At 43.2% G+C, this 9,438-nt stretch overlaps 1 protein-coding gene across 2 annotated transcripts in view; it reads left to right on the top strand.

Moving 5' to 3' along the window:
- The first annotated feature begins 3,951 nt into the window (after window positions 1-3,951).
- ZNF691 (zinc finger protein 691) overlaps window positions 3,952-9,438 on the top strand; it is a 7,629-nt gene continuing 2,142 nt past the window's right edge. The window contains exon 1 of one of the 2 annotated variants that reach the window (XM_003798955.3): window positions 3,952-4,030. The gene's annotated coding sequence lies outside the window, so the exon portion shown is untranslated. Of the gene's footprint in view, window positions 4,031-4,219; window positions 4,295-9,438 lie in introns of those variants that run through there. The other variant, XM_023518656.1, reaches the window with a different exon arrangement.

Genomic DNA, 9,438 nt, shown 5'->3' with positions numbered 1-9,438 from the left:
AAAAAAAAAAAAAAGAATGCTGGTGGAGAGGCAGAGGGGTAAATATGCCATACTTTTCTATTTTCTTTCTTTCTTTCGTTTTTCTTGAGACAGAGTCTCAATTTGTTGCTTGCCTAGAGTGCAGTGATGTCATCATATCTCACTGCAACATCGTACTCCTAGGCTCAAGTGATCCTTCTGCCTCAGCCTTCCAAGTAGCTGGGACTCCAGGTGTGTGCCACCACACCTGGCTTATTTTTCTATTGTTTTGTAGAGATGAGGTCTCCCTCTTGCTCAGGTCTCAAACTCCTGACCTCCCAGAATGCTGGGATTACAGGCATGAGCCATTGCACCTGACCCTTTTTTATTTCTTTGATGCTGTTTACAACATAATTTGGTGACATCTGGAACTAACTGTACATGTTTTCAAATAGCTAATTTACCTGTTGATGATAACCAGATGAAGGAACTTAAAGCGCAGTAGCTATAACTCTAAAAAGCCTTAGGAGGAGCAAGTCAGGGATCTGGGAAGCACAACTGAAAATAAAGATCTCAGCTGTGTATGGCCTTTAAAAGAGGGCAGCAGAAGAGTTAGTCTGTTGTGCTGACCCTTTTGAATACCTTTCTGAGATTTAGAGAGGCCCAGCTAGAAAAAGTAGTGTTTCTTTTACAAAGTTACAAAACCATCACCACTATCTAATTTCAGAACATTTTTATCATCTCAAAAATAAATCTGATATCCACTAAAAAAAAAAAGAAGAAGAAGAAAGAAAAAGTAGCGTTTCTATGGCTCAGCACCTGTAGCATGGTGGTTATGGCGCCAGCCACATACTCCAAGGCTGGGAGGTTTGAACCTGGCCTGGGCCAGCTAAACAACAATGAGAACTGCAACAACAACAAAATAGCCAGGCGTTGTGGGAGGCTGAGGCAAGAGAATAGCTCAAGCCCAAGAGTTTGAGGTTGCTGTCAGAGTAACCGTCATAGCACTCCACCCAGGGCGACATAGTGAGACTCTGTCTCAAAAAAAAAAAAAAAAAAAAGTAGAGTTTTTATTTTTAACCACCAGTGTAGAAACTTTTTTTCCCCCACAAGACCATTAGACTGAAAGATTCAACTACTTGTGAAGTAAACAGCCTCTTCTTAGGTTAGAGAGTGTTGATTTCAAGTAAAAAGTTAGTAAACCAGTTGTGATGATAAAGTAATAAACCTGAATTTGGGGTGTGGATCACAGAAAGAAGCCTAGTCACTTTCAAGTCACACCACCTATGTGATCTGGCCTATTTGTGGAGATATTGGCTCTCTATTTGCAGATGGTTATACAGTTCTACCCAACAGAAACTGGACCTTTCTGTTTGTTAGAAATTCTCTCTGTTAGTGCCTGTTTTAGAGTTCTCCAAAGAAAAGAACCAATAGGATCTGAGGATGTGTGTGTGTGTATGTATTTATAGATATATATATATAGGTATATTATAGAGACATTGATTTATTATAAGGAAGTGGCATGCATGATTATGGAGTTGGCAAATCTCAGGATCTGCAGGATAAGTCAGCAAGCTAGAGTCTCAAGACAGTTGATAGTATAGTGCTAGTCTGAAGGCAACAGGCTTGGGACCCTGGAAGAGCTAATGTTTCAGTTTGAGCCTGAATGCAGCAAAACAGCTGAAAACAGCTGATACATCAATGCAAAGTCTGGCAGGAAATAAGAATTCTCTTTTAGTTAGGAAAGTGTCAGTGATTTTGCTCTATACAGGCCAATTGGATGAGGGCCATCCTTATTAAAGAAGGCCATCTGCTTCACTCAGTCTACTGATTTAAATGTTAATCTTGGTGGTCCCTGTAGCTCAGTGGGTAGGGTGCTGGCCACATACTCAGCCTGGGCCAGCTAAACAACAATGACAGCTACAACAAAAGAAATAGCTAGGTGTTGTGGTAGGCACCTGTAGTCCCAGCTATTTGGGAAGCTGAGGCAAGAGAATTGCTTAAGCCCAAGAGTTTGAGTTTGCTGTGAGCTATGACGCCACGGCACTCTACTCAGGGTGACATAGTGTGACTCTGTCTCAAAAAAAAAAGTAATCTTACCATTTAAACTTCTGTTCTAAAAGCCTTTAGTTCAATAAATTAAAAAAAACATATTTAAAAAAAGTAAATGTTAATCTCATCCAAAAACACCCTCACAAACACATCCAGAATAATGTTTGACCAAATATCTGGGCATCTTGTGGTCCAGTCAAGTGGATACATAAAGTTAACCATTACAGCAGCTGAGTAGAATTTTTTGTGTGCTTTTGTACAGCTTTAAAATAAAAGTTTGATATTCTTTGTTTGGTATGATATTGTTTTCACTGTGAATGAGAAGTTGTAGGGAAAGGCATTGACTGCTGAGAGAACACATTATGGGATTGGTTTCCAAATAGCTCTGAGTCCAAACAGCTTTAATCATAGCTCATAATAAAAAGCCATAGTTTTATTCCTGAATTTCCCCTCTAGTATTTTTTTTATTATTTTAAAATCAATTTATAAACTAATAGTGTTCATCAGGTAGTTACATTTCATTCATCCATATTCAGTTCTACACATTCTTTTCTGAATATCCCAATCTTAAAACTAACTCACATTGTCCACATTGGCCCCACAGAATGGGAAGACTTACTTTACCAGCAGGAAAGAGAATTGACATTTGTGGGGGGCAGAAGATGTATACCAGGACTGCCTGGAAAGTATCTGGCCACTGTTAATATAAGTTTCCACCCATGTTATATTTTATTGTTACACTGGTAATGGCTGGATGCCTTCCAGACAGCCCTTATATCTATATACATATATCTCAACTCATTTAATACTTACAATAATTCTGCCAGAGATTTTATAGGGGAGGAAACTGGTTCTCCAAATGGTGGGGTGATAGAGCTGGAATTATACTTGCGTACCTGGTTTATCTAGCTCCGAAGGCAGTGTTCTTTGTTCTTCACACTGAAATACCATGCAGATATGAGAAGCCTGTACTTAGCCTACATATTCAATTAGCCTTTATTTTTATTATTTTGAGATAAGGTCTCATTATGTTGGCCAGGCTATAGTGCAGAGGTATTATTATTCCTCACTGCAGCCTCAAACTCCTGGGCTCAAGCCATCCTCCTGGCTCAGCCTCCTAAGTAGATGGGACTGCAGGTGCATGCTACCATGCCTGACTGTTTTTTTTTTTTTTAATTTTTGGTAAAGACTGGGTTTTTCTAGTTTGCATGGGCAAGTCTGGAACTTCAGGCTTCAAGCAATCCTCCTGCCTTGGCCTCCTAAAGTGCTAGAATTACAGTCATGAGCCACACTACCTGGTTCCTTTATTATTTTTCAAAAAAGTATACAAAAATAAAAAAAATTCCTAATCCTAGATCTTTAGTGGTCTCGTGTCTGGATTGATGAACAACTGTCAGGTTTAATGAGAGGTACATGTAGAACCCAGAAAAATTCCTTGCACAGAGACGTTGTAAATTTGGAGTTAGCTCCTTAAACAAGGGACATTTAGCTTCTCCGCCAGGGGATTGGGTTACTTTATATATAAACTTCCTTCCAATTCTACACTCCTCTGATTTTAAATTGTAAGCTAGAGTGAAGGGCCCTGAATGTCTACAAGACCTGTCAAGGACCACGAACTCAAGTTTACTTTAACTAAATGACTGACTCCTTGGAAGTCATGTGGGTTAGCTATGCTAATTCTACAACTTCCCCGACATATGGCCTTGCCCCGCGGGGTTGATCGCGGAAGGAAATCCGACAACCTTAGAAGGGAACCCAGTTCTAAACTTTGCAAATGTTTTCTGAGCCTACCTCTTTCTCAGGACTACAACTCCCAGCATGTCACGCCCACGCCCTAAGCTTATTGGCGGTCCCTTCTGGGACTCTTACGTTGTGGCACCCAATATAACCAATGGGGAGGAAAGATAATCCCCAGAAACCAATTCTAGGACAGTAGGGCGGATCTTTCCTGGGTTCCGGCTCCGGCCCCTTTCCCCGAGGACCGAAGTGGCGCTGTCCCTGACTGAGCGGCGGGAGCAAGGTGGGTCCCGGTTGGGCCTGAGGTTGTGGGGTGGGGGTGGGGGGTAGTGCGGGAGGGAGGCGGACACGACTTTGCGGGGAACTCCGAGCACGGCCCTTTTCCTCTTACCGAGGAGTTTGAGGCTGTTGCTTTCCTCCCCAGACCCAGTGGTAGGCAAAGGGGCCCTGTATTCCCTCCGCTGCTCCAAACCCTGTCCCTGTTCCCTGGTCCGCGCGGCGCGTCTGATGCCCCCACCCGCCTGTCTCCCGGCCCTTGGGTTGGCCTGTGAGTACTCCACTTCCCCCGCCCCCGCCCTCCTTTCCCACCCCTCTGGTCCCAAGCCCACCGGCCTCCCTGAATCCAACTCCTGCCCTCCAGAACGCTGTACTGTTGGACTCCGCCATTGGCTTCTTCCCGCCTTGCATCACAAAACTCAGCCTGTTGTGCCCTGGTTTTCTGACATCTCTTATGGCAGCCTTTGCCCCGTATGCCCTGCCATCTTCTCTGACCCTCTGACTCCTTTGGTCCTCCTCTGTCTGACCCGTTATCTAGGCTCGCTGTGAGTCCCTGTTTTCATCATTTTGCCCATAGTCTTTCTAAGCTCCTCTCTCCCCAGCCCTGGACTCTGAACTTTGGTCTTTCAGACGACATTCCAGCTTGACCTTCTTCCTCTAACCCAGACCCTTCGCTTTCATCTTCTGTAATTGCTGGCCCTACCTTCTTGACCCTTACTTCTTAGACCTGGCTCCCTCTCCACTGTGTCAAAAACCCCTTCCACCATTACTTCCATCCATGCTGTTGAGCCCCTAGGAAAACAAGCCCCATAGGTCCCTCTATCCTTTAAATCTCTGAGAAGCGATGTGAAAATGCCTCTGTACTTTAGCTGCACTGTTTTCTCAGTAGGTAGTGGGCTCCCTATCTCTGCAAGTCCCAGTCTTGCTCGCCCAGCCTGCAGTTCCTAGCTCAAACCTCACCTCTTCCATGGAGCTGCTCATCTCTGATCTTGTCAGAGAAAGATGCCTGTGTCATTGGAATTCCTGTGGCACTGTCTTTTATCTCTTTTCTTTCTTCTCTCTCGTCCTTCTCTCCTCTTCTTGCTCCAATACTAGTGTAATGGTTAAAAACCACTTACTTTGGAGTGATGGGCAGAGGCCTCAGTTCTGTCACTTATTTGCTATGTGCCCTTGGGCAAGTTACTTAATTTCTCTGACCCTCAATCTTCTCATCTTTAAGGTAAGGATGATGTGAAATTAAATGACATGATTGTATGGCTCTTAGTTCTATGCCTCACGCTTGGTATGAGCTTAAAAAAAGTTAACTATTATTTGTTTCTATATAATGTGCCAGATACTGTACCAAGCACTGAGGAGTGGCCTCCAAGGTGACTAAGGCACAATCCCTGTCCCCTGGAATTTAACCTTCTGCATTGTATGACAGTTTCTGGAGTTCATGGTCTGTTACACTACATTGTGTCATAAACTCTTGGAAGGTGGTCATAATCCTAAAACTTTCTGCTTTTATAGTGACACATCATTCAGCCTTGGATTAAGCTAGAGCTTAGTAAATTATAGCTTCTCAGAGTCAAAGTTTTGGAAGTGAGTGAAGGCCATGTAGCTCATTGCATACAGAGAGGTGCTGGAGCCCTAGACCAGGTAGGTGGTGGTAGGGAGTGACTCATTAATTTAAAACACAGTTGGACATCCAGCCTTGTGCTGCAGATTTCTAAGATGACCCAGTCCCTTTCCTTAACTTGCATATAAACTACCAATGGAAACAGACATGCAAACAGGTTAATTGCAAAAAGCTATAAAAGCAAACATGATTCTGTGGGTGCATAAAGGAGACTGCTGAGGAACAATGGGTGAGAATAGACACAAGCATGAAATGGTTCTGGAGACAGGTCTGGCCTGCCTTTATTCAACTCATCGAACACTTTTAAGGATCTACTATATATGCCTCCCACTACTCTCTTTTTTCCCCCTTTTTTTGAGACAGAATCTCACTCTGTCACACTGGGTAGAGTGCCATGGAGTCACAACAACCTCAAACTCTTGGGCTCAAGCGATCCTTCTGCCTCAGCCTCCCAAGTAGCTGGGACTATAGGTACTTGTCATGATGTCCAGCTAGTTTTTCTGTTTTTTATAGAGACAGAGTCTTGCTCTTGCTCAGGCTGGTCTGGAACTCCTGATCTCAAGCAGTCCACCTGCCTCAGTCTCCCAGGGTGCTAGAATTATAGATAGGCATGAGCCACTGTGCCCCAGGTTCCTCCCATTACTCTGGAGAGTTTGGGTTACATAAATGAATAAAACAAAACAAAGATCTTAGCTTTCATAGAACTTATATTTTAGCAGGGGTAGGTAGACAACAAATAATAGACATAAATAAATAGAATGTCAGAAAGTGGGATGTGCTATGGAGCAGGGGAACTGGGAATGTAGAAGGGGCTTATAACTTTTGAAAGGATGGTCACGGAAGAGTGAACTTAAATATCAAGGAATAAATAGTTTATGATGTTTACTTGCATTTTTCAAAGTGAAGCAAAGCCTATTGTTTCATGTTGCTTATTTAAATTCTTCAAGAAACACTAACAAAAGCTAGTAACTTATAGCTTGCCTCCTATTGTTCTAAATAAAGTTTTATTGGAGCACAGCCACACTCATTGCCTTATAGGTTGTCTATGGCTGCTTTCATGAGACAGTGGTAGAGCTGAGTAGTTACAACAGAGATTTTTATGACCCTAAATATTTATTAAATATTTATTATCTGGTCTTTTACAGGAAAAGTTTGCCGACCTCTGCTCCTTAAAGAGTTGAGGTTCTGGCTCGGCACCTGTGGCTCAAGTGGCTAAGGCGCCAGCCACATACACCTAAGGTGGCGGGTTCAAATCCAGCCCAGGCCCACCAAACAACAATGACGACTGCAACCAAAAAATAGCTGGGCATTGTGGTGGGTGCCTGTGGTCCCAGCTACTTGGGAGGCTGAGGCAGGAGACTCGCTTGAGCCCAGGAGTTGGAGGTTGCTGTGAGCTGTGATGCCACAGCACTCTATCCAGGGGGACAGCTTGAGGCTCTGTTTCAAAAAAAAAAAAGAGTTGAGGTTCTGTCTGTATTCACATTTTAGAAGTCATGTACAGTCTTGCTTGTTATTATTATTATTTGAAACAGAGTCTTACTTTGTTCCCTTGGTAGAATGCCATTGCATCATAGCTCACAGCAACCTCTAAGTCTTGGACTCAAGTGATTCTCTTGCCTCAGCCTCCTGAGTAGCTGATACTACAGATGCCTACCACAGTACCCGGCTGTTTTTTGGAGACAGGGGTCTCAGTATTGCTCAAGCTGGTCTTGAACTCTTGAGCTCAGGCAATCCACCTGCCTCGGCCTCCTATAGTGCTAGGATTATAGATGTGAGCCACTGTGTCTGGCTTATTGTATTATTTTTTAATTACAACATTGTTTTTCTCTCCTAAGAAGATCACTTAAAGCAGTAGTCCTCAACTTTCCTAATGCCACGAACCTTTAATACAGTCCAAAGGGGTTGCAACCCACGGGTTGAGAACCGCTGACTTAAAGGATCTTTTTCATTCTTGTATTCTTCACAGGGCTAGGACATAATGTCCTCACAATCGTGATAGCACCTGTCATTTGCTAAATATTTGCTGAATGGCCAGCATGTGTCATACACTATAGTGAGGATTATAGGCATTTCCTCTCATACAAAATCCCACAGTGTGGCTGGGAGTCACAATTTTAGTGATCAGGGAGTTGCAGCTCAGAATAATTGAATGATTTGTGGAGAGTTAAAAAGATAGTATGTGTTACCATTGTACTCCAACCCTAGCCATAGTTAGTACCCTTCCTTTATTCTATGTCGTTTTTTTCCAAAAATACTTGTTGACTTGAGGGAATTATCAGTCTTTCATTTTCTATCCTCAGTGTCCTATCATGGTTCGTGCTTCCCTCCCTTATCCCTTTGTTCATGTCATTGTGGGCACATCTCCACCATTGTAGGCACTGCCTTTTGAAGTGTTATTATTTCTTCAATGCCTAGAGAAAATACCAACACTCTTGTCTTATCAAAAGTACTTTTTTCTTCTCTGCCTTCCCTGTCCTTGGCTGCTGGAACCCTAAAGAGCCTATGTAGCTTAGCAGATTTTACTGATGTTTGTGCAGGAGTGGGGGATAGTGTGGCTTATACATCTGTGCCTATGTGTATCTTCGTGTATATTTGGTGTGTGAATGTGTGGCTGTGTGATGTGAGAATATGGCTGTAGACAGGTGTGGTGTGTGAGTGTCTAGCTATGTATATGACTGTATGTGGTTGGTGTGGCATGTGTGTGTGGTAGGAGCATGTATGGCTGTGTGTGTGTGGCTGTTTATGTGTGACTGTGTGGTATGGTTGAGTGTGTTTGGCGGTGTGTATGGCTGTGTGTCATGTGGGAATGTGGCTGTATGTGTGTATGTGTGAGCCTGTGTATATATGTGCATGCGTGTGTGGGGCTTAGTGTGGTGGAACTTAGCACTGACTAATCAGAATAGACACAGCTCAGGTCCCACAGTAGCTCTTGGAGGTCCCAGATGTTAACCCCTTTGTTGCTAGATTATTGTGAGGTCTGGAGAGGAGAGGGTAGCAGAAATCTTAGGATAGTCAAAGGTGGATCTTATAAACCACTAGGAGAGCCTCAGCAATATAGGTTTTGTTCAATTCATTTTGGAAGCAGGCAAACATATGTATACTTTTAAAGAAGGTTTTTCAAAAAAGAGTAAACATAAAAGGAATTTTAGTTAACTTATAGTTAGGCAGAAAAACTGAACTCATTCTGAAATGGAAGCTCCTTTACTTGCGTACAAATTGTAGTCTAGATTGTCATTTTTAGTGGTATTAAGAAGAGAGATATTAGGCTGGGTATGGTATCCCAATCCTAGGATGCCCATAATTCTAGTACTCTGGCAGGCTAAGGCAGGAGGATTGCAGGAGCTCAGGAGTTCCAGATCAGCCTGAGTAAGAGCAACACCCCTACTACTCTACATCTCTACTAAAAAAGCAGAAAAATTAGCTGAATGTTGTGATGGGTGCCTATAGTCCCAGCTATTTGGAAGGCTGAGGCTGGAGGATTGCTTGAGCCTAGGAGTTTGAGATTGAGCTGAGGCCATGGTACTCTAGCCTCGACAACATAGTGAGACTCTGTCTTTAAAAAAAAAAAAAAAGATTTTTTATAAGACAGAGTCTCACTATGTTGCCCTGGGTAGAGTGCCGTGTTGTCACAGCAACCTCAAACTGTTGGGCTTAAGTGATTCTCTTGCCTCAGCCTCCTAAGCATATGGGACTACAGGCGCCCATCACAATGCCTGGCCATTTTTTCTTTTTTTTTTTTTTTGAGACAGAGCCTCAAGCTGTCCCCCTGGGTAGAGTGCCGTGGCATTACAGCTCAC

Source organism: Otolemur garnettii, unplaced genomic scaffold (assembly GCF_000181295.1).
Source record: "Otolemur garnettii isolate 467f Iridium unplaced genomic scaffold, OtoGar3 scaffold00144, whole genome shotgun sequence".
NCBI lineage: Eukaryota > Metazoa > Chordata > Mammalia > Primates > Galagidae > Otolemur > Otolemur garnettii.
This window is presented reverse-complemented; position numbering and strand designations above follow the sequence as displayed.